Source organism: Dermacentor variabilis, chromosome 9 (assembly GCF_050947875.1).
Source record: "Dermacentor variabilis isolate Ectoservices chromosome 9, ASM5094787v1, whole genome shotgun sequence".
NCBI lineage: Eukaryota > Metazoa > Arthropoda > Arachnida > Ixodida > Ixodidae > Dermacentor > Dermacentor variabilis.
The window spans coordinates 57,392,605-57,412,871 of record NC_134576.1 but is presented as its reverse complement, the minus strand read 5'-3'; the positions used below and the strand labels follow the sequence as shown (position 1 = coordinate 57,412,871).

At 43.9% G+C, this 20,267-nt stretch overlaps 2 long non-coding RNA genes across 3 annotated transcripts in view; both read left to right on the top strand.

Annotated features, from left to right (window-relative positions):
• Positions 1-4,253: 4,253 nt before the first annotated feature.
• LOC142558018 (uncharacterized) lies at positions 4,254-8,356 on the top strand. Of its 2 annotated transcripts, none has more exons than XR_012822920.1 (3): positions 4,254-4,552; positions 6,127-6,397; positions 8,294-8,356. It is a non-coding gene; the product is annotated as an uncharacterized LOC142558018 (long non-coding RNA). The 2 variants fall into 2 exon arrangements; XR_012822921.1 differs by having other exon boundaries at positions 6,127-6,393; positions 8,294-8,354.
• Positions 8,357-9,377: 1,021 nt separating this feature from the next.
• LOC142558017 (uncharacterized) overlaps positions 9,378-20,267 on the top strand; it is a 32,688-nt gene continuing 21,798 nt past the window's right edge. Inside the window, exons 1-3 of the long non-coding RNA XR_012822919.1 lie at positions 9,378-9,417; positions 15,367-15,460; positions 18,695-18,794. This is a non-coding gene — a long non-coding RNA (uncharacterized LOC142558017). The remainder of the gene's footprint in view (positions 9,418-15,366; positions 15,461-18,694; positions 18,795-20,267) is intronic.

Here is a 20,267-nt window from a genome sequence, read left to right as displayed (position 1 = left end):
ATAAATACAAGGGTGCATGGTTATTGCTTTTATGCTACTGAAGTAAAGATACTGGCATCTGCCGATGACATAGCATTATTCTGCAAAGACAAGGGCAGTATTAAAGAAGCTGTTAAGGAAGGTACATCATTCTGCAGTGCTACAGGAAGTGTCATTAGCTGGGACAAATCTCTGGGCATTTGGCATGGAAATTGGGGGCATGCGCTGGAGGCGTATGCAAACATGCGATGGACAAGTATTCCTGCTAGATATCTGGGGTTTCCTCTTCAGCATTATCGAAATGCTGGAGAATACTGGGCAGGAGAGATAGAAAGGCTCACGGATCAGTCTGAAAAATGGTGAGGGCATAACTTTTCTATGTTTTCGCGCGCCACAGTCTGTAATGTGTTTTTCGTGGCAAAAGTGTTTTATGTACTTCAAGTGTTCACTATCAGCAGAACTTGTGCCCAAAAATTGCAGAGTGTTTGCCACCTATATATGGAATGCTACCTGGGAACGCACCAGTCGGTGAAACTTGTTCCTTTCGGTGCGAAACGGAGGGCTTGGTCTGTGTCATTTATTTCTGAAACAAATAGTTTCAAGGTTTTTCTTTCTGAGAGACCAACGCGATGTTTTCTTGCGTACTGTTATACACATGAGGCTGTGTAATCATATCCCGGATTATATTGTGTCTTAAAATGCAGATTTACGTGGAACACTGAGCAGTTTTTGGCGCGAAATAGTGTCCGCATATCAAGTACTGGAGCCACGGTTTTCCTTAGAATACTTGAGCGCAGTTGCGCGTAAACGTTTGTACAAAGATATAATTGATGTTTTTTTTACCACTACCGTTGTACCGCTCCATATATCAACTAGGACCAGAACGGATGCGTGAGTTAGCGCTGTTATAATTTTCACATCATATACCTATACGCTGAACGTGTTTTTCTTATGTCGACTGCTCATCTGTGGAAACTCCCCTTCCTCCCCCCATTGCGATGAATTCCAGCACTTCTGGAAGGTGGACATTCCCTATGGTGCTGTCTGGCTGAGTATCACGCATTGCATCGCAACCTACCGAGTCATCTCCTGCAGTTTGCCGTAGCACACACACGAGATGTGTAGAGCTTTTTAGGCTATGTAGGCTGTTTCTTAGAACGATAGCTCTGATACTCCCGGCACAAACCCAGAAAACGCCGGGTTCCGTAAACATGACCTTCAAGATCAGCCAAGGTCAAGCTGTGACTTAGCCTGCCACTATCGGTGGCGGCTGCGTATGCCGCATGGGCGACGATAGCTTCAAAGCGATCTGCCATGTGTACAAAGTGCGTCCAGGGCTGGTAGCTTCGTATGCGCTGCACTTTCGACACTTTGTTCGCCTTGAAGCGAGACGCAGCATGAAGATCAATTCGTTTGCTGCTGCTGCCGCACCAAGAAGCGTCTGTGTTCTTTCCCAAAGCAAGCAAAACCGGTCATCGCTCGGCACACTTGGTTTAACCACGTTCAACCATGCCAAATTTTTAAAGGTCGTTTCTAGGCGAAGCGGGCATACGTTTCCGCTAAAAACGGCAGTTTCAAGAGGCTAAACATATTTTTTGTGTTCATTTACATCTTTAGACCCTTGGGGGTGGTTTCCTGAATATCTTCTTCGGAATCAGATTTTAATGCCTCCCCACGTTTTTTAGGACATCTTGAGAATCACGCCTGGTTCGAGATATTCATCAATTTCAGCGTTCGATCTGCTAATATCTTAACTGAGCATGCCGGGACGCTGAAAAGGCGTCCCTGCTATCCCATCAAAAGGAAGCGGCGGCCTACGTACAGCGCGACGAAGCTTGAAAGGGAACGTTGCAGCCAATCGCGAGAGATACCCATACGGTACGTTTCGCCTGGCAAGATTCAGATACGACGTGCCGTATGAGTATTTTCCGCGACATGCCACCATTCAAACCTACCACATTCTTCTTCATGCAGCATTTCCTTCCAACCAAGAAGCGGGGTAGGCTTGTTTTCGATATTACGCAGTTTTAGAATAGCATTTGGGACCAAACGCAGTCATTACGTATGTACGTTATCGTATTTCTGTGGTTTACGTGTGCTGTGATAACGTACTATATTTAACGAATTCGGTATTCGAGATAATTACACGCACTAAGAAATAGCGTTGTCCATCATGCCGGCACCCAAGGCTCCCGCATCAGCGTGAATTCCCAGCATGGCTACACTCTCGCTGATCGCCTTTGATTAGGGAATGATCTTTCGCTTCCTTTAAACTCCGATGAAACGTTAGGTGTGAGTCCATGGCGCGCCCATTCTACAATGAATGTCCACGGTAATGCAACTAGAATTATAGAGTTTTAGAATAGCGTTTGTAGCTTTACGTACATTAAATGACAGCGTATTTGCAGGATGGTATGGTACGCTTCTATTTATTACATTTAGTTTGCCGTACTCGAACGCAAACGTAAGGAAGAGTTTAGAAAACAAGGCGCCACGCAGTGCCTCGTGCAAAACGTATCCAAATCAAGACAATACATTAGCAACCCTCCTGTCGTCGCTCTACGCATACTGTTAGAAAACGAATGCAATAATCGCCGAACGATCCCCGAATCTGGATGAGCCGTGCGTGCGTAATTAACGTTTTAGGTGATTTTAGAGGAAGCGAAATCTTCTATAGTTACTGGCGGTCAACGAGCGGGAGAGCGTAGCCATCATGATATTTAACGCTGAAGTAACAGCCATAGGTGCCACCATCTTCGACAACGCTATTAGCGTGGGTAAATATACAGAATTGTCATTCGTTGGGCGTGTTGGTAAACTGACTTGGAAAGCATATTTAGCGCCAGCGAACAAGGACAGAACGGAGAAGACCTTGTACATACTACGAAGGCTAAACTCATCATACATCCTACGTTATAACAGCGCATGGAATAGCCAGACACCCAATAACGTCCGGATAACGTGCACTGAAGACAACTCTATTTCTTTACGCACGTCATGCATTTCCGTTTGGTTTACGCGATATCCGAGGATAGCACGTCTGTGAACGTACATTCATGCAAGGTTATCTCAGTGCACATGACGCGGGTCACAGGCATGGGTCAGTACTTGCGTGTTCCCGAATAGACTATTCGCTGATGGCTGCTGCCTGCCTAGTAGACAACCTGGGTCACTAGTTATGTGCCATTTGGGTGTGCGCCCCAATGGATGTGCAATGGTGGCACGAGGGCCACCGAGTCTTAAATGTGCAAAGCGACAGCGCCACATGAGCGTCTCCAACGGCCTCTTATGGATAGCCTGTTGTTTTTTCGGTTTTATGCGCACAGCGTGCTGCTACATAATCGTTCTCTACATACTTGTAACATGATAGAAAGGCCTACAGCTATCTAACCCATGAAACCTGTGCGACCTCTTTGTATATGTATATCTATCTGCGTGTAAATGTATGCATGTCCTACTTGCTATCTGTTGCTTTAGAAGCCGTTTTTCTTTTCTTTCTTCGACTGTACATTGAGTGCAACGGCAAATTGCATGTAATGTGCACCGTATTTTATACGCTATTGTGCGCGTAAATGCTGTATGCACTGAACGTGGGCAGGGGGCAGGTCAAGATGTTCCAGCGTTTAGTTTTTCTTTCCGCAGAAAATTCCCTGAAATAAAGTGATTTTCATATTGATTTACCTTTTTTTGAAGTCACAATGGGGGGGGGGGGGCAATTTTTCAGACAATCTGCAACGGAAGAACGGCTACGGCTGCACCTGCGAAGCCATGCCATCGACCTGTGCTGGTAGCACTGAACATAAACGTGGTCTACACGGATGTGTATAGAAAAAACACGAGTAAAGAACTTTCTATACAGAAAAAAAGGCGCACACAGATTAAGGAACGGTAGTGCATCAAGTGCATTAGTAAACGCTCTGCACTTGTGTATATCCCCACTCTGTCTCTGTCTAGTTTTTCCGTCATCATAATCGCCACAGTGATGGTGATAGTAATCATTATATTGTACTAAACATATATCCCATCACCAGTTACGTGGCCATCTCATTACCGTTGACAATCGTCTCCAAACAATAAATGCGCTGTCATTCTTCTATATCCTCCAGCTAGAAACTCCGGGCGAAAATAACAAGGGGCTTTCCCTTTTTATTCTTGTGCAAAATTTCCTTCCTGCAGGTTTTATTTGCGTACAGAAATAAGTACGTCGTGCACAAGGGACGCCACAAAGAGAAGACGACGAAGAAAACAGAGCGCTCTGTTGCGTTCGCTGTTATTGTTCCGCGCAAGGTTGTGTTCGTCTTCGCCTCTGTGTGGCGTCCATTCTGCGAGCAACTTATTTCTGAAAACCAACAATTAGCATAACGTGAAAATTATTTTCATTTTGCAGAACTTACTGCAATTGCGGCAAGGTGCTCAGCCATTAATTTTAAGAGAAACCTCTAAGGGCACACACAACTGTCCTTGGCGTCATTATCAACATCATCGCCATCGTTATCCTGGGATGGAGCAGCACTGTGCGCTCTCGCGTCTCGTGCGACGGTCTCGTGCGGTGCTCAGAACCAGCCGCTTCCACGTAAGCACGCCTCTCCTTTTTTTCGCCTCTTAGCCCTTGGGCATCTGTTCGCTGCCTGTTTCTCGGTTACGGGTGAACCACCGGCTGCCATTCTAGTTCAGCAGGGGGGTGCCGCAAAGCAAGCATTCGTATTTCCTTGCGTTGAGCGTATTGCGTCGCTTAAGCGTTCCGGTGTGTATGCTGTGGTTACGCTCACTCGCTCTTCAACTATTGCCTTATGTTGCTCAGATGTAAGCTTTACCGCCGTGGTGATGCAAATGTTTTAGGGCGGAGCTGCTAAGGGCTACCTACACCAGGATCGAGTGCTTGTGTCGAAACGCCAGCCTTCACCTCCGGCGTCCGCGTCAGACGCCAGCCGCCGCTTTCGTCACCCGTTTCTCGCGAATGCTCTGTGGCTCTCGGTTCAATGTAGGTAACTTGGAAAAAAATAAACTGAAATTGGCCACTAATACGACTATATCATTAGGGCAGGTTTCATTTACTTATCATTATTCGGTCGCATTAAAGTTGTACACGCTTCATAATTCCCGTCCGTTGTCAATACGTAGTCGTCTATGGAGGGAGTATGTTCAAAAAAGACGGGTGTAACTCTTGTTTTACCTTAACTATCGCGAAACAAATTCTATAAGAATTAGCGGTTAAGGTGACTGCAACATTACGCCGAATTTCATATACTTTTCGTAATTACGTAGTGCACAGTGAAGTTTCAAATATTGTAGATTTCCTGTCTGCCATGCGGCGGTACTTGCAAACGTCACTACTTCATAAAAGAATAAGAATAAATCACTCCGCAGTCAAAAGATGTACGCCTTATCCGTATCCTTCGCTAATAGTAATAATAATCATATATATATATATATATATATATATATATATATATATATATATATATATATATATATATATATATATATATATATATATATATATATATATATATATATATATATATATATATATATATATATAAAGGTGTGCATAGTCTGAGGCACTATGAAATTCGATCGTTGGCGTTGGAAGAAACTTTCATCTCTCAAAGAGCCAGTTCTTTCTTTCTTTTTTCTTTCTTTCTGTAGTCGCTAGACTTACCTTACCCCCGTATTAAGAAATGCATCTTAACTTGAAGCCCACGCTTGATTTAAATGCCGCCTTTCGTGAGCGCGCTAGAGGAAACGCAATAAGCGTCTTCGGCGTGTTCGCACCAGGCGTCGTTTATATCGAGCCAAGCATGGGCTTCAAGGCAAGGTGCAGTTCTGAATACGGAGGTTATTGTATTTTGGGCACGGTGCTTGGTGTTCGCTGCGAACTAGTTGTCCCATCGTCGGCCTACAAAGGACTTGTTAGTGTAGGCGTCACGAAAATTTAGGCGCTTCCTGCAAGCTGCCATGATATTCCCTGCTTTTGCTATTTTTGTTGCCCTACCTGGTATGATATAGAGGTTTAGGTTTTGAAAACAAACCGTTCCGCCCTGAGGGACGCTGTTCTAGTTCTTCAGGGCTCATTTATGTGGCTCCACGCTGAATGAAAACGTTCTTCGCCTCAGCTGCCACCTCCACCCTCGTCTCTTTCTCCAGGGCACCGTCAAAGCGTGTCCAACGTGCCCGGAGTGGCGTTCGTGGAGGCCACGCCGCGATCACATTTTGGCGACGGAGGTAGGCCATCCAGTACGTACTACGATGCCTTCACGATTCCTGAGGAACCGCTTTGCTGCCGCTGATGCCGGATTCTGAACGGACGCTACTAGCGTTCGCATCAGCGCCACGTCTTGCTGAGCAACGCGTTCCTGTCGCCATTATGACCACATGTTGGCGACGAGGAATCCTTTTGCATCGTGGCCACATGTGAGTGAGTACGCCCGGCTTTTCTCTTCACTGCCGCCCCTACTTGTGTTACAATCTTCCTATGCATTTTTTGTTACTTTCTGCCTGCATCGATGCTATTGCGGCGTCATTTCCTTGCCTGCCCCTTCGACGCCACACCTGGCTTAGCCAGTGCGAGAGGACGACGGCAGAGGAATAGCAGTGGAACAGACGTGCACATTCCCTCTCCCTTTTGATCCTCATGTTCGGCTAAACGTAAAGCAACGAACGGTGACATGTACTAAATCAGTCTTGTTAACAGGGATTCGCTCGCCCAATCTTTTGGCAAAAAGCGTTTCGAATTCGTTGCCCCTATATTTAGACACTTTCCGCATCACTTAACGATCCATGACGAATGAATATTTCATTCTGTAACGGGGAAAGGCAGAAAATTGTGTTGCAACGCGTTTCAACAAAGCAAAATAAGTGCATACGTATATTTTTCTTTTTCACGTGACCTTAAGCTTGGCAAGCTGGCATCTGATAAGCACAATCTTGGTACAATCAGAGCCTGCAGGCAATGTAGTATTTGCAGAAGGATCGACATTTGGGCGAGTTGGTACTGGTTGAACATCTTGAAGGGGCAGCGCGAAAAAACGACGACAGAAGGCAGGAACACACAGGACAGCGCTGATAGCTTAAATAAGTAGCTTCAATAATACAAAAAAATTTGTAGCGACGTCTTGCGCTCGATTCTGTGCCGTTTTGATGATCCCCTGGTCACGGTCCGCTCATTGAATTTAGGTAAAGTGGGCGGAGCGTCAGTTTGATCACTGATGTGGCGCGAACAGGGCGAAACGGCATGGCGTTGCAGAAGGCATCGCTTCAAAATCATGGGACTGTTCTTCCTGCGTTACGAACTCAACAACTTCCCAGCAAGAGCTATGGGTAACGTAAGCTAACCGCGAGGACACGCAACTTTCGAGGCGTTTGCGCCGGCGTTAAGCAAACAATGCCCGGCATCACTACGCTGTGTCGGACATTGTTTTCTGAAATGCGCGTTACGTTATCTTTCTGCTTTTCCGCTTCTTCGGAGGTTTGCCTAGGCACCTTTGGTGCTGCCGTATCACCAGCACTCTCTTTTAATCGCAACATTACCCGTAAACGCTTTTATGTGAGTGCGCTGCTTGGCATTATTGATGCGTTCTTAATTGAGTACTTTGTTTGGGTGCTTTGTATGCGCTCTGCTGCGTGAGAATCAAGACAACCATCACCAAGCAAAAACTGTAGAATATTTAAAGAAGACTTCATTGTAATCAGGTCCGTTATGCGCGGGCTCTGCTGGGAGAACACTGGCGACTCCACTAACCATGGCTGTAAGTGCAAGTCATGCCTTGGAATCTGAACGGTCATGCGCCAAGCACGCCAGGACTCCTCCATTCTTCAAAGCAGCACGCTTGACCGGCAGTGCTACGCGCTCGGCTACAGAAAAACTGCCTGTTCATTTTTGCATGCCTGTGAGTGTGACGACAGGCGCCAGTCAGTCTCCGCGAACAGACCAATCATTTGAACAAGAGTCTCCGCGCAGATTCAGGGTAGGCTGACTTGCCGACGATATATATATATATATATATATATATATATATATATATATATATATATATATATATATATATATATATATTTGTGCTGTGTCAAGATGTCTGTTTAGTTCTTAAAGCGAAGCTTTATTTACTACAATTCTGGGTTTGGCCTAAGTGCTTATTTGTAGGCGTTGTTTGGTTGATCGCCATATGGGCGTATATGTCGATATATCATTGCCATCATCCTCACCCGCCTGTGTATATCCACTGCAGGATGAAGGCCTTTCCCTGCAATTTCCGATAAACCCTGCCCTCCGCCAGCCGATTGCAATTTGCACGTGCAAATTTCCTAATTTCAGCAACCCACCTGGCTACGTACTACCAAGCCAAGCATACAAACAGAGCGGGCATTCAATTCAGATGACATATTTTTAACACTGTGGAAATCATCTATGTTATAGGGGCTCCTCGTATCTATGAGTCTAGTGTCATTATTCATCAATCTATATCATCTGCTCTTGAATGTGCATTAACATGTTTATTTCGGCATTTATTCGGTACTGTTTTGCAGTTGATGCTCTAAGAAATAGATTATGCGAGCAATAATTTTTTCTCTCATTAATACTGCTGGTCTCAAGGCACGAATGTCTATTTGTCTGCGTTATCTATAAATGAGAATGTTAAAAAGGCTGTGCCATAAAGGTTAAGGTAGACATCGCAAACGAAGCAAAGCAACGGCTCTTTACGTCATTTCTTGAAGACGCGAACTACATGCTACCATGAAAATATCTTACTAGAGTTAACTATAGCGATTGGCTTTCAACAAAAAGCAAACCATAGATGAAGCCATGAAGGCTCTGGTAATTCTACAAGCAAGGACATCGTTCGCCATCATGTACATAAACATAAAATAATTGTGTATAAATACTAAACACCATATTTCAACAAATGTATCGTGAGCAATTGCATCCATGATTAAGATTCCAGACGATAAACAAAATAACTTAAAACGATAACGTTTGTGCCAAAAAGCGGCACAAATCATTCAAACATTGCGTAATACGTAACAGCACATTAGATATATAGTGTGTACATCCTTTTGGCTATGGTTTCTAAATTACCGTCGGAAAAAAGCGTGTTTGCTAGGGTAGGTGCTTAATTTTTTCCAAACTGCCGGAGTAACTGCTGAATCCAGCTGTAGTTCGTACTTGTTCCTAAACCTTTTGTTTTTCCCTGTGTATATTGTGCCAGTTCAGTGCTCAGTGAATTACATCGACTGCAACCAACCAATGCGCGCGAAAGGGAAGTAACAAAAAATCCAGGCGTAATGAATTCCTGTGCTTTTCTTTTTTCTAACGCCCAGTGCAAGAGACAGCGTGGCTCCCACAAATGTGCCCTGTGTGACGTCGAGCTCACCAGAGCACCGGAGAAGTATCTACAGAAAGAAACTTCTACACAGAAGTATTTGCGACATAAACTGCTGGTACGAACATGGCATATTGCGCTGACTGCGCAAATTATCGTCTCTTACATGATTTGTTTAGTGTGCCAGTCAAGTTGACGTTCTTGACGTTTAGTTTTCCATTCAGTCATTTTCTTGGAGTCATAGAACGGATACAAATACTATTCACGTAGACTTGATCCCTCGTTCGTCTTGTGTAGCGCCTTTGGTTTTAGAAATTTGGGTGACATCTAGCTGTTGGCATAGGAGCAGGAACACCCAATTTGTTTTAAAGAAACAATTACTCATTATGTGCAAAGCCTAATGTGACATTTTTGATATACAACAGGTAGCTCTCTATTGATTGTTTAGAGGCATCGAGCACATTAGTGCTGGAAATGTCTGTCTAGCCACTAGAGCCCTTTGAAAATAAGTTGTTTTTATTTTCATATAGCTCGACCGAGTGCCTGTTTTTGACAGTGTTTCACATAAGGAGAGCCTTCAGTCCAGCCCGTGATAGTAGTGTCACTATTAAGCCTGGACAGTTCAGTTAGGAGCAAAGAGTGAGACACTGCTTCGCACGCACTGCGAAGTCACGGAATGACTTGTCATCAACAGCCCGCAAAATATCACTAGCAAGGCACAGGAAATGAGGCTCACACGAGTTTCTGTTTATTATTTTAATTTCTAGGGTTTAAAGTGCCAAAAACTAAGGGGCATATTGCGGGACATACCGTGGTGGGGACTCCCGATTCATTTTGAGCACTTAGGGTTGTTTAACGGGAATCTCAATCTAAGAACAGAGGCGTATTTTAGATTGCAACGCCATGAAATAATGGCTACCGCGGCCGAAGTCGAACATCGCCTTAGCAATGGCGAGAACATCGCCATAGCAATTTATTCCTGAAATCGTGGTGGCACGTGAGAAATTACCAATTCGAACTAAGTATCTCCATGACAGTGTATGACATGTTCAACAATTTTAGTTCGTGCGATAGCATGCAATATAGGCCGGTAATTAAGATAGTTTTGAGCAGCAACTTATTTGCGCTAGACAACAACGTTCCCTGTTTTCCAGTCGGACGGCAGAATATAGAACTCGTCTTATACTAGGAAGAAATTCACGTCTCGAAAGACAGTCGGATAGGCCGTGGTACTTTCGAAAAAAATTTGTATTAATTTAATCCACATGCCGCACCGGCATAGTGGATTTGGTGGCGTGCTGCTAAGCCAGAGGGAGCGAGATCACATCCCGGCCACGGCTGCCACATTTCAGCTGCCGCGAAGTACAAAAGAACACCCGTATACCGTTCATTGAGCACACGTTAAAATACCCCAAGAGATTAAAATAATTACGGAGTCCTCCATTAGGGCGTGCCATATGATTACATCATGCTTTTGTACCATAAATCCACAGTTATTTTATTAATAATTTCCTTCATACCTGCTCGACACGCAATATTCACACTCATCATATTCTCATCAGCGGAGGGATCCCATGAGCAATGCTATCAGTGTGCCGCAGCAGTTCTTATTGAGAAATGGTATACCATTCGCATCCACAGATAAATAGACAGCGCACCTGCTGACGCCACTATTATGCCCAAATTTTATTTCGCAGTGTGGGGTAAGTAAATCACGGGGAGCCAGATCCACAGGAAATTTATTTTTCGGGTGTGTACTTATTGATCAAGTTCATGACTTTGTCTTTAAAAGGGCGGCAGTCTCCAGTCTCATGAGCATAGCTAGAATAGAACTTTGGCATGTAGACAAAGAGGAATTGTACTCGTTCTTTATTAACTTATGTTTATTCCCAACTAAATTGAATATTGATAATTTTATATTACGAAGTATTTTCGGCAGTGGTTAGCCATCACCTAAGCTTTGGCTGCCACCAATAGCTTAGACGGTGGATACCCGCACCTGCCGGAGAGTATGGGTTTATTTGCGTACAATAAAGCTTTTTGCGTTGCCGTGCAGCATTTTCGCTCACTTTCGGCACGTTTATGACCTCGCTGTGGCAGCTCTTGTTTGCTGAGGATCCGTTTTAGCGGCACTCTTAACCTTCCGTTGCTTGCCGTCGCGATTCTCGACAAGCCACCTCAAGCTAAGTGCAAGCGGACCAATCGCAGATGCCAGCACCAGCCTCTCCTTCCGGTTATCGATTTTCAGCGCAGTGTCTCATCCCTAACGAATCCCTCTCCGCTTGTGCGTGCTCCTCGCCTCTTGTCACCCAATCAGATAAGACAAGCCGCGCAATGTCGGCAATGCTATTTGTTTCTGAAGGAAACAAAAGTGACCACCCATAAACGAGGAGAGCTTTTGACTGGTTTACTGAGACAACCCTGCGGGTCACCGCCCGATGCTTGCGTCGGCGGTTACGCAAATTTAACGTCAGGAGATTGGAATAATAACATATTGAAATAGTTTTACATTATAGGGTCCCTAGTGCAATAACTGTAAGTCGCAAAACACGAATTTATTACTACTGTACAAAGCCACCTAATAAAAGAATAGTTAGACTTTTTTGTACACATTGCACATACAATTTGCTCGTTCGGTGAAAACTTGCTTACGCTGCTGCACGTGCTTCTATACCTGCGATTACACCAAATAATGTGTAATCATTTGAGAAAAGACGATCATCAACAGAATAATTCTTTCTTTCTTTCCTTCTTTCTTTCTTTATTCAATACTGCAAACCTTGTACAGGGCCAAGCACGGTGGGTTAAATGGCAACAAAGCAATAACAACAAAGTTAAAACATACCCGCCGTGGTTGCTCAGTGGCTATGGTGTTGGGCTGCTGAGCACGAGGTCGCGGGATCGAATCCCGGCCACGGCGGCCGCATTTCGATGGGGGCGAAATGCGAAAACACCCGTGTGCTTATATTTAGGTGCACGGTAAAGAACCCCAGGTGGTCAAAATTTCCGGAGTCCTCCACTACGGCGTGCCTCATAATCAGAAAGTGGTTTTGGCACGTAAAACCCCAAATATTATTAAAGTTAAAACATCAAAGTGTGGCTAAAGGCAGTAAAGAATCATTCCAGTCGGTTACAGTGCGAGGAAAAAATGAAAACTTGAATAAATCTGTTCGCGCAAAATACGGCGTCAGGGAATTAGGATGATGGTGGAGTGTACGCCTCGACGTTGAAAGCGACAGATATGGAGAAGGGTTAATAGCTAGATCTTGATTCCAAAGCAAGAAAAGAAATTGCAAACGTAAATTTTTTCTTCGTTGTTCAAGACATTGGTTGCCTTTAATCTGCATTCATTCAGAGGGTGAGTCATACGGGGAAAATATAGAGTAAATAAACCTTACAGCTTTTCCCTGTACCTTCTCGAGGCGGGCGATAATTTGTTTATTAAACGGGTCCCAGGCAACGCATGCATATTCAAGTTTCGGTCTAATTATTGAATTGTAAGCAAGTAATTTTACTCTAGGGGGAGAATTTCTAAGCTTATGTCTTAAAAAGTATAGTTTACGGAATGCGGAAGACCACATGTTTTCTATCTATATGTAAATTCTACGATAAAGTATTAGTACGTGTGGCCCCCAAATACTAATATTTAGTCTCTTCCAGCAAAGGTGACGTACCTAGCCTGTAGTTAAAGGAAAGCGGAGCTTTCTGCGAGAGAAGGGAAGAAAGACGGTCTTATCAGTGTTAAACTTCATCTCCCACATTTCACATCGCTCAAAAATCTTAGCAAGAGAGGAGTTAAGATGAATTTGGTCTTTAATTGAAGTTATTTCTTGAAAAAGCACACAATCAATCGCAAACGACCTGATTTGGACATCCGGATCAAGTTCCGTAGTAATGTCATGGATATATAACAGAAACGATAATGGCCCCAGCACACTTCCTTGGGGCACGCCAGAGCCGACCGGAAGGCAACCTGATTGTTGATCATTAACTTATACAAATTCGTAGCGATTGTTTAAAGTAGTTTGATATCCATATGATTAAAATTTGCGGGAGGCCAATGCGTTTGAGTTTGAATATTAGTTTTTCATAGGGAACTCTATCGAAAGCTTTACTCAAGTCAAGAAATATGGCATCAATCTGACCGTTCTTATCAAGACATGAAGCGAGTGAATGTATTACTGTCACTATTTGTGTAATTGTTGAGTATCCTTTTCTAAACCCGTGCTGGAAATTAGAGAGGAGTGCGTGCGCATCTAAAATTCATTATTATGGTTGGAAATAATATGTTCGACTAGTTTACAACGTGATGATGTAAGTGATATTGGGAGGTAATTTTACAATAATGCGCGGTCCCCTTGCTTGTATATTGGAACAACCCTGGCTATCTTCCAGCCGCTCGGTAATTGTCGATGAAGTAATGAAATACGAAATAGAATTACTAAAGACTTTGCAATAGATTCAGCATATCGCTTCAGAAACACGTTAGTAAGGTTGTCGGGACCACATGATGATTTAGTTTTTAAATTTAGTAACATAGAAACTACGCCAAGATATTGAATAAAATTTACATCACAGGGGCGAAACACTGCGTCATTGGATGGACAAGCACCGGATTTTGAAAACACACTGTGAAAGTCTTCATTGAAGTGGTGCGCAATGTCCTCGTGATCTGTAGACACACAACCATCAATGAAAATTTGCGACACCGGTTTCTTTTTTTTCACTTATATATTTCCAAAACTTTTTTGGTTCCTCTACAATGAAATTTGGCAACAGTGTATTAAAGTAATGGTCTTTCTAAGAGTGTACTGCGCGTGCAAGACCTTCTTTTAAATCCGTTAAATGACCCAAAAGTAAGCGCTGTTTCTTTAACCTCTTTCGCTTTCGATGGATTATGTTACGCGTCATCCACGGTGTTGCCTAAGAAGGAATTTACGTTTGCTCAGCACAAGTTTGTCTATACAGTAGTAGCACATGTATTTAAAACGGCGGCAAAGTGTGTGCAAATCAGTACCATTAAAATCGATAAGGCACGTTTCGAAATGTTCTATGGTGGATGCATCACCTGTGCGTGAGTAGTCTTTGAAAGAACAACGTTTCACAGTGTTATTAGATTGAGTACAAGCGGCAATGAGTAACGAACACTATCAAGCAGGTGGCCAGAGATGCCTTCCACAACTTAAACAGTGTAATCAGGTAATCCTCTTGGCAAAAATGCCAAATCCAGTACAGATTTGCTAGTTCCTTGCACACGTGTCGGTTCCTGAACTATTTGAGTTAGGTCATGTGTTAACGTCACGTTAAGTACACTGTTTAAATTATTGCTGTTTTGAGGAAGGCATTCAAAACGCTCGCAATTTCCGCCTGTCAGGTTTAGGTCAACAATAACTAGCAGTTTGCTTCTTTGGAGCCGAGACATATGCTCTTCCAGTTTGAACAGATAATCAGGTGCTGCATCAGGAGGTCTGTAAATGGCAAACATAACGAAGCTACGGTTCCATATGCACAAATATTCAAGGCCAGGAATTTCTTCCCAGAGAACAACCAGTAGGTGGTCTTTAATTAGAACTGCACCGCCACCTCTCCTGAAAGGCCGATCCCTACGAAAAACTTGGTAACAATTAGGGAAGACATCCTCTTCGGCTCTTTCAGTCCGCAGCCACGTCTCGGTTATGACGCCAATGTGTGGGTCATGTTCTAGTAAAGAAACCTCAAGGGGTGCCGTTTTGTTTACTACACTACGAGCATTTAGGGTAATGATGCGCTAGTGCTTGTCACATTCTTTGGAAAGGCGTCAAGGCTCGGGCTGCTGAGAGCGTTGATTGTTTATCTTAACGCGTATGTGTTTTGTCTCATCCCAAAAAACAAATCTTTATCGAATCTAAGTTTATCATGAAGTAGGTGTACTTTTTCACCCTGCAGTTTCTCATCTTTCGCGCTTTCCCACAGAAGCTTTCGTTGCTTTAGCGTTGCTTGCGAGTAATCATTTTGTGCAGACATGCCTGAATTTTTGAGCTTGCTGCAATTTTGAAATATAAGTTTTCTTTTTGTCAAAATCTTACAGATTGATGACCAGTCGTTTGCTGCCTTGTCGGCCGAGGCTGTGAATGTGGCCCATTGATTTCCACTGTACTTGCAGTTTATCCCTTGTTACCTCGGTAAGAACTTTTTCCTTGAGGGCCGCTTCCGTTTCGTCGTCGCAGACAGAAACGCCATGAATAGTTGCGTTTGACCGCCTATTTCTGTCTTCGAGATCAGTTTTTTTGACTGGAAGCCAATAACGTTTTCTACAGACTTTAGAGTAGTTCGAACCGGAACCCCTTCCGTCGGAGAAGATTCAGATAACCTTTTGTCAAATTGAACGCACGTCTGTTGAAGCTTATTTATCAATGTTTCTATGTTAGATTGTTGGACTTTCATTTCTGAAATATCGTTAGGGATAACAGTTTGACCCTCAAGCAGCTCTTCCAAGAATTCCTTCAGCGGGGGACCTGGGTTTGATTCAATGTCCCCTCAGAGAAGCAACTTGCACACAAGACATTCACAGGCAAGGTGTAAACACTTCCGTAGGCACGGCAGGACAAAAATGCCACGACAATCGGTCCGTAAAGAACTACTGTAAGGACTAACCTGCACAACGCAAAACAGGGTCCTGGTTAGCGTCATTGGCAGTCCGCTTCCGCCGTGCCCACAGGAGACGAACCGGTGATGTGCTTCTTTTATAATGGTGTGCTCAGGGGACGTCACAACGCGACTACCAGGTGGTGTGGCTGGTGGAGCCAGGTCTCCAGAAGTTGATAGACGCCAACGATATCGCTTTTATCCCAGCACGTGTAGCCGCTCACAACGCGACTACCAGGTGGTGTGGCTGGTGGAGCCAGGTCTCCAGAAGTTGATAGACGCCAACGATATCGCTTTTATCTCAGCACGTGTAGCCGCTCGTTTCCGTCGATGCACCGATCTGAAAAATGCCCTGCACAACGCAGAACAGGGTCCTGGTTAGCGTCATTGCAGGTCCGCGCCCGCCACAAACGTTTGCGCGTATTGAAGACAGTGACATCTTTGAAAGACTCGGTGCTCTGCTCTGCGTGAAAGCAGTGGCACGCCACGTCCGCATATAAAACGCCTACGGCTGTAATTTAACCTCAATAAAAGTTCTACTCTATCGTCACTGCACCACAGCGGCAAATAAAAACAACTGACGAGTAACGCATATGTTTGCCACGTGCGTCACTGCAAACTATATCTAATATAAGGCCAAGCTTATTGAGCGCATTCCGACACATGACAGCGTGAGGTGGTCAGCATGGCGGAATGGTTAGACAACATTATGCAGGAAAGAGCGAAATAACCGCCAAACCCGAATGACCAGGTGCGGTGATAATGATGATTGAAGATTTATTTTGTCATTCATTTTGAAACGGGCTTGTGACAAATAGTTTCGTGAGTAAAACGGGGACAGCAGTAAAATGAACTGTACCGCGGACTTTTGAAAAGTGAAATGCTCAGACTCCATACACTTTGTCCGTGTCTTTTCCACACCTCATCACATCCGATGATGAAAAGACTCTTGAAGAAAAGGAAACGCTCCTGAGGTATCAAGTACGAAGCCATTTTGAACTCATTGCATGACGACTATTTTGTTTGCTTCTGTGATTGGCTGGTGGAGTAACAACCCTGCGCCTGATATCCTCTGCTACTTTACAACAGACGAGGTGGACAGCCGCACTTAAACACGTCACCGTGCGTTTAGGCGTGGATGGAGCGTTTGAGGAATGTGACCATCTGCCCCATATTCTTTCGTAGACGATAATTCACTGCGCTTTTTTTTTTTGGTGAGCCTCATTTGGATCATGACACATGTTGGTCCAGCACTCAGTGCTCCACATGAAGGAGGCAGCGGGGGGGGGGGGTCTTATTCTGCAAGTGTCCACCTAGTGGATATGTCCATTTCTTCGGCGGCTGTAGCGCTGACTGTCTGGGGTTGCCTGTCTCCTCACGATCACTCCAGCACAGCCCAGCCCACGATTCAGAACGTGAGCAGCATAGTAAATAAGCATGTCCACTAGGTGGACACTAACAGAATACCCCGCCTAGAGTGCACCGTAGCCAGGTCATCAGAGCTACGCTTCCTTCTCGCTGTTTAGGCACAACAGCAAAGGCTTTTCTTGGCATAATGCCAGAAGGCGCAGACGAATGGTTTCTTTAGTCCCCTTACATTGACATGGGGCTGCAATTCAAGCCACAAATGCTTAGCTGCTTTCGTGATGCCAGAACTAACAGCTATAGACACTCTTTGACCTTCTAGTAATTGGGCCTTAGTAGTTCGCACTTAAATGGTGTTTTAATATGTTTCTCTTCTTCGCGCTCTTCGACTAACGCCATCTGATGTAGGGAGGGCCGAACTTTACCGGCAGGACATGCTTGCTTCAGTCAAACTCTTTCGCTCGCTTTTTCTGAAGTTTTCTACTCTTTGGCCTAATATACGTCACCTGAGCCACCACACAGTCTTACCTTTGCTTTTCTTGTTTTTTTCTTGGCTTCTGCCCGAGAATTGATGTCACTAAACAAACCCTCCGGGTTCTCTCTTTCTTCCATTTTTCTTTTTTTACAATCTGAAATCAAGGCACACAGCGTGTTACTTATCTCCGATAGAGAAGGACATGATCAATTGGCTGCGCGTAGCCCTTGAGGTGGTCATAGCAGGTGAAACGAAGCAGCGAGCAACTTGCATTTTCATGCTCATTTGTCAAACAGTGCACGTGCTCGGAAACTTCACAAATTGCAAAAAAGAGATAATGATAATTTACAGTTGTTGACATTCAACAAGCAGCTACACAGGTGTTAAGCAGCATATTACTCTACATAATTGGTAAATATATAATATATATGAATATATAATCTATTTATCTATATAAATCTTGAAATGTGAAATGACAACAAAGGTGTTATGACTAAAATAAATTCATAAAAGTAATAAATAGACTGCGTAAAGCCATTCGCATGTGCCATGGTTGACATGGCTTCGGCACGTGATAAGCGAAAACAGTCGCCTTAAGCTAGCACGAAATGCGAAGCACGGTGTTTATTTGTTATGTATGCACGTATATGATAGATCACACATGTTGCTTTATATGGCAGAAAAACTTTTCACTTGAGGTTCTGCACCATGAACATTCAAGTGATCAATTTACTGATCTATAGCACATGCTCAACTGCTACCCAAACTACTGGCGCCATCGTTGTCTCGAGCAAATTTGAGGACCAATAATCAAAGCTTTCAATGTCTTTTGAGTTCTCACTTAAAGGCATGTGTAACAAGTTTACTTCTGTTATCGCGCTAATATCGGGCGTATAATAATTTCAAGCATCGTCCTTCTTTCGTCGTTCAGGCAAGCGTATCTTCGGAGGAGTGCGTGCTGATCAACGCCGAGCTCGGGTGACTGGCATGCAAGAGCTTCTACGTAGGAGCATTCGCCACACTAACTACAGGTACGGACATGGCGTCTACACGACTGATTGGAAGAATACTTGTTGCGTTCGACTCCAAAGCAACATTGGGGTAGTTGAAGTTCTCGCTGTGCTTTTAAGTAAACTCCTTAGCATCGGCTTTCTCTAAATACACCCTCATTTCTCACTCCGTAAACAAATATTGCAGGCCTTAAGACGAGATACCTATATCCTAAATAGTCCTTGGAGATTTCAATGCACACAAATCTCCTTGAGCGGACCCTGTGTGCAAATCGAAAGACCAGTTAACTGAAAATTTACTTTTTTCCTATTTGCGCTTGCCTGCTAAAAAGAATAAGGCAGCGTTTTAGAATAGTGCTTAAAAGACATATTCTTCCATAGATTTGAGCATAGCATCTCCAACAATAATAACGAACCTCCTTTGGAATATAATCAAAGATCGCTATGGCAGCGACCACTTTCCTAGAGTGCTAAACATAAAAAAAATTATAGAATAAATGATGGCCTCGCGCTCCTCGGTGGAAGGTCAAATCAGCTGACCGGAAGCTCCTCCGTCAACTGACGCATGTGTCGCATGCGTGATCACATCTGCATCTTAAGCATCGATGATGCTCTTGCATAATTCACAGCTTTTCTTATCATTGGTGCATTCGAATGGAGCCCGCAAAGAAAAAAAGGAGTGGCTGCTAACGATGAGTCGTATGGTAGAATGAAGACTGTAGTGAAGCACGTAAGTTGCAAACCAAGGTCTGTGAACGCCTTCGGGAATCATATACTGCGGATGACTTATCGATATTTTGGATATTTAAAATCGCAAGAAATAAAGTTGTCTGGACAGGATAAGAAAGTTAGCAACTCTATGTCTCCGCTACAAGCTTTTATAGAAATGAAGGAAATGTATGGAAAAGATTCAATTGAATAAAAGGCCGCAGTCAATGTTATAGCCTCTGATAAATATGGAGTCTCGAAGACCAGGCAGAATTTGTGGGTGTCAATTTTCAGCACTATATGCAGCTCCAGGTACATTTATTGAACTTAGATAGATACAACGAGTAGAACGACAGCCCTTTGAGCTAATTACGCACCAAATAAAGCATACAATTGTCAATTTAACATAGAAGAGCACCAGGCAGAGCAGTGCTGAAATGACTACTCTTGGATCTCCTGAAACCATTTAAGGAATTTTAACATTTACACACACAGAAGTGTCCTATATATTTTCAATGCCAAGCTCATCATCGCCAAACCATATCGCACGTGCTTGAAAAGAGGCAGCAATAAACCCAATTTTCCAAGAGTGCAAGGACACGTCTTTCTCCACCAATTATAGACTTGAAGCATTGAGTATCTGCAATCGCGGGCTCTTCGAAAAAACAGTAAATCGGCGTCTTCTCCTTTTTATGGGGACCACTAAGCTACTCAAACCTTTCCAATGCACTTTCAGGGTGACTAGATGGACAAATGACTATCTACTCCACATTATGGGAAATCTTA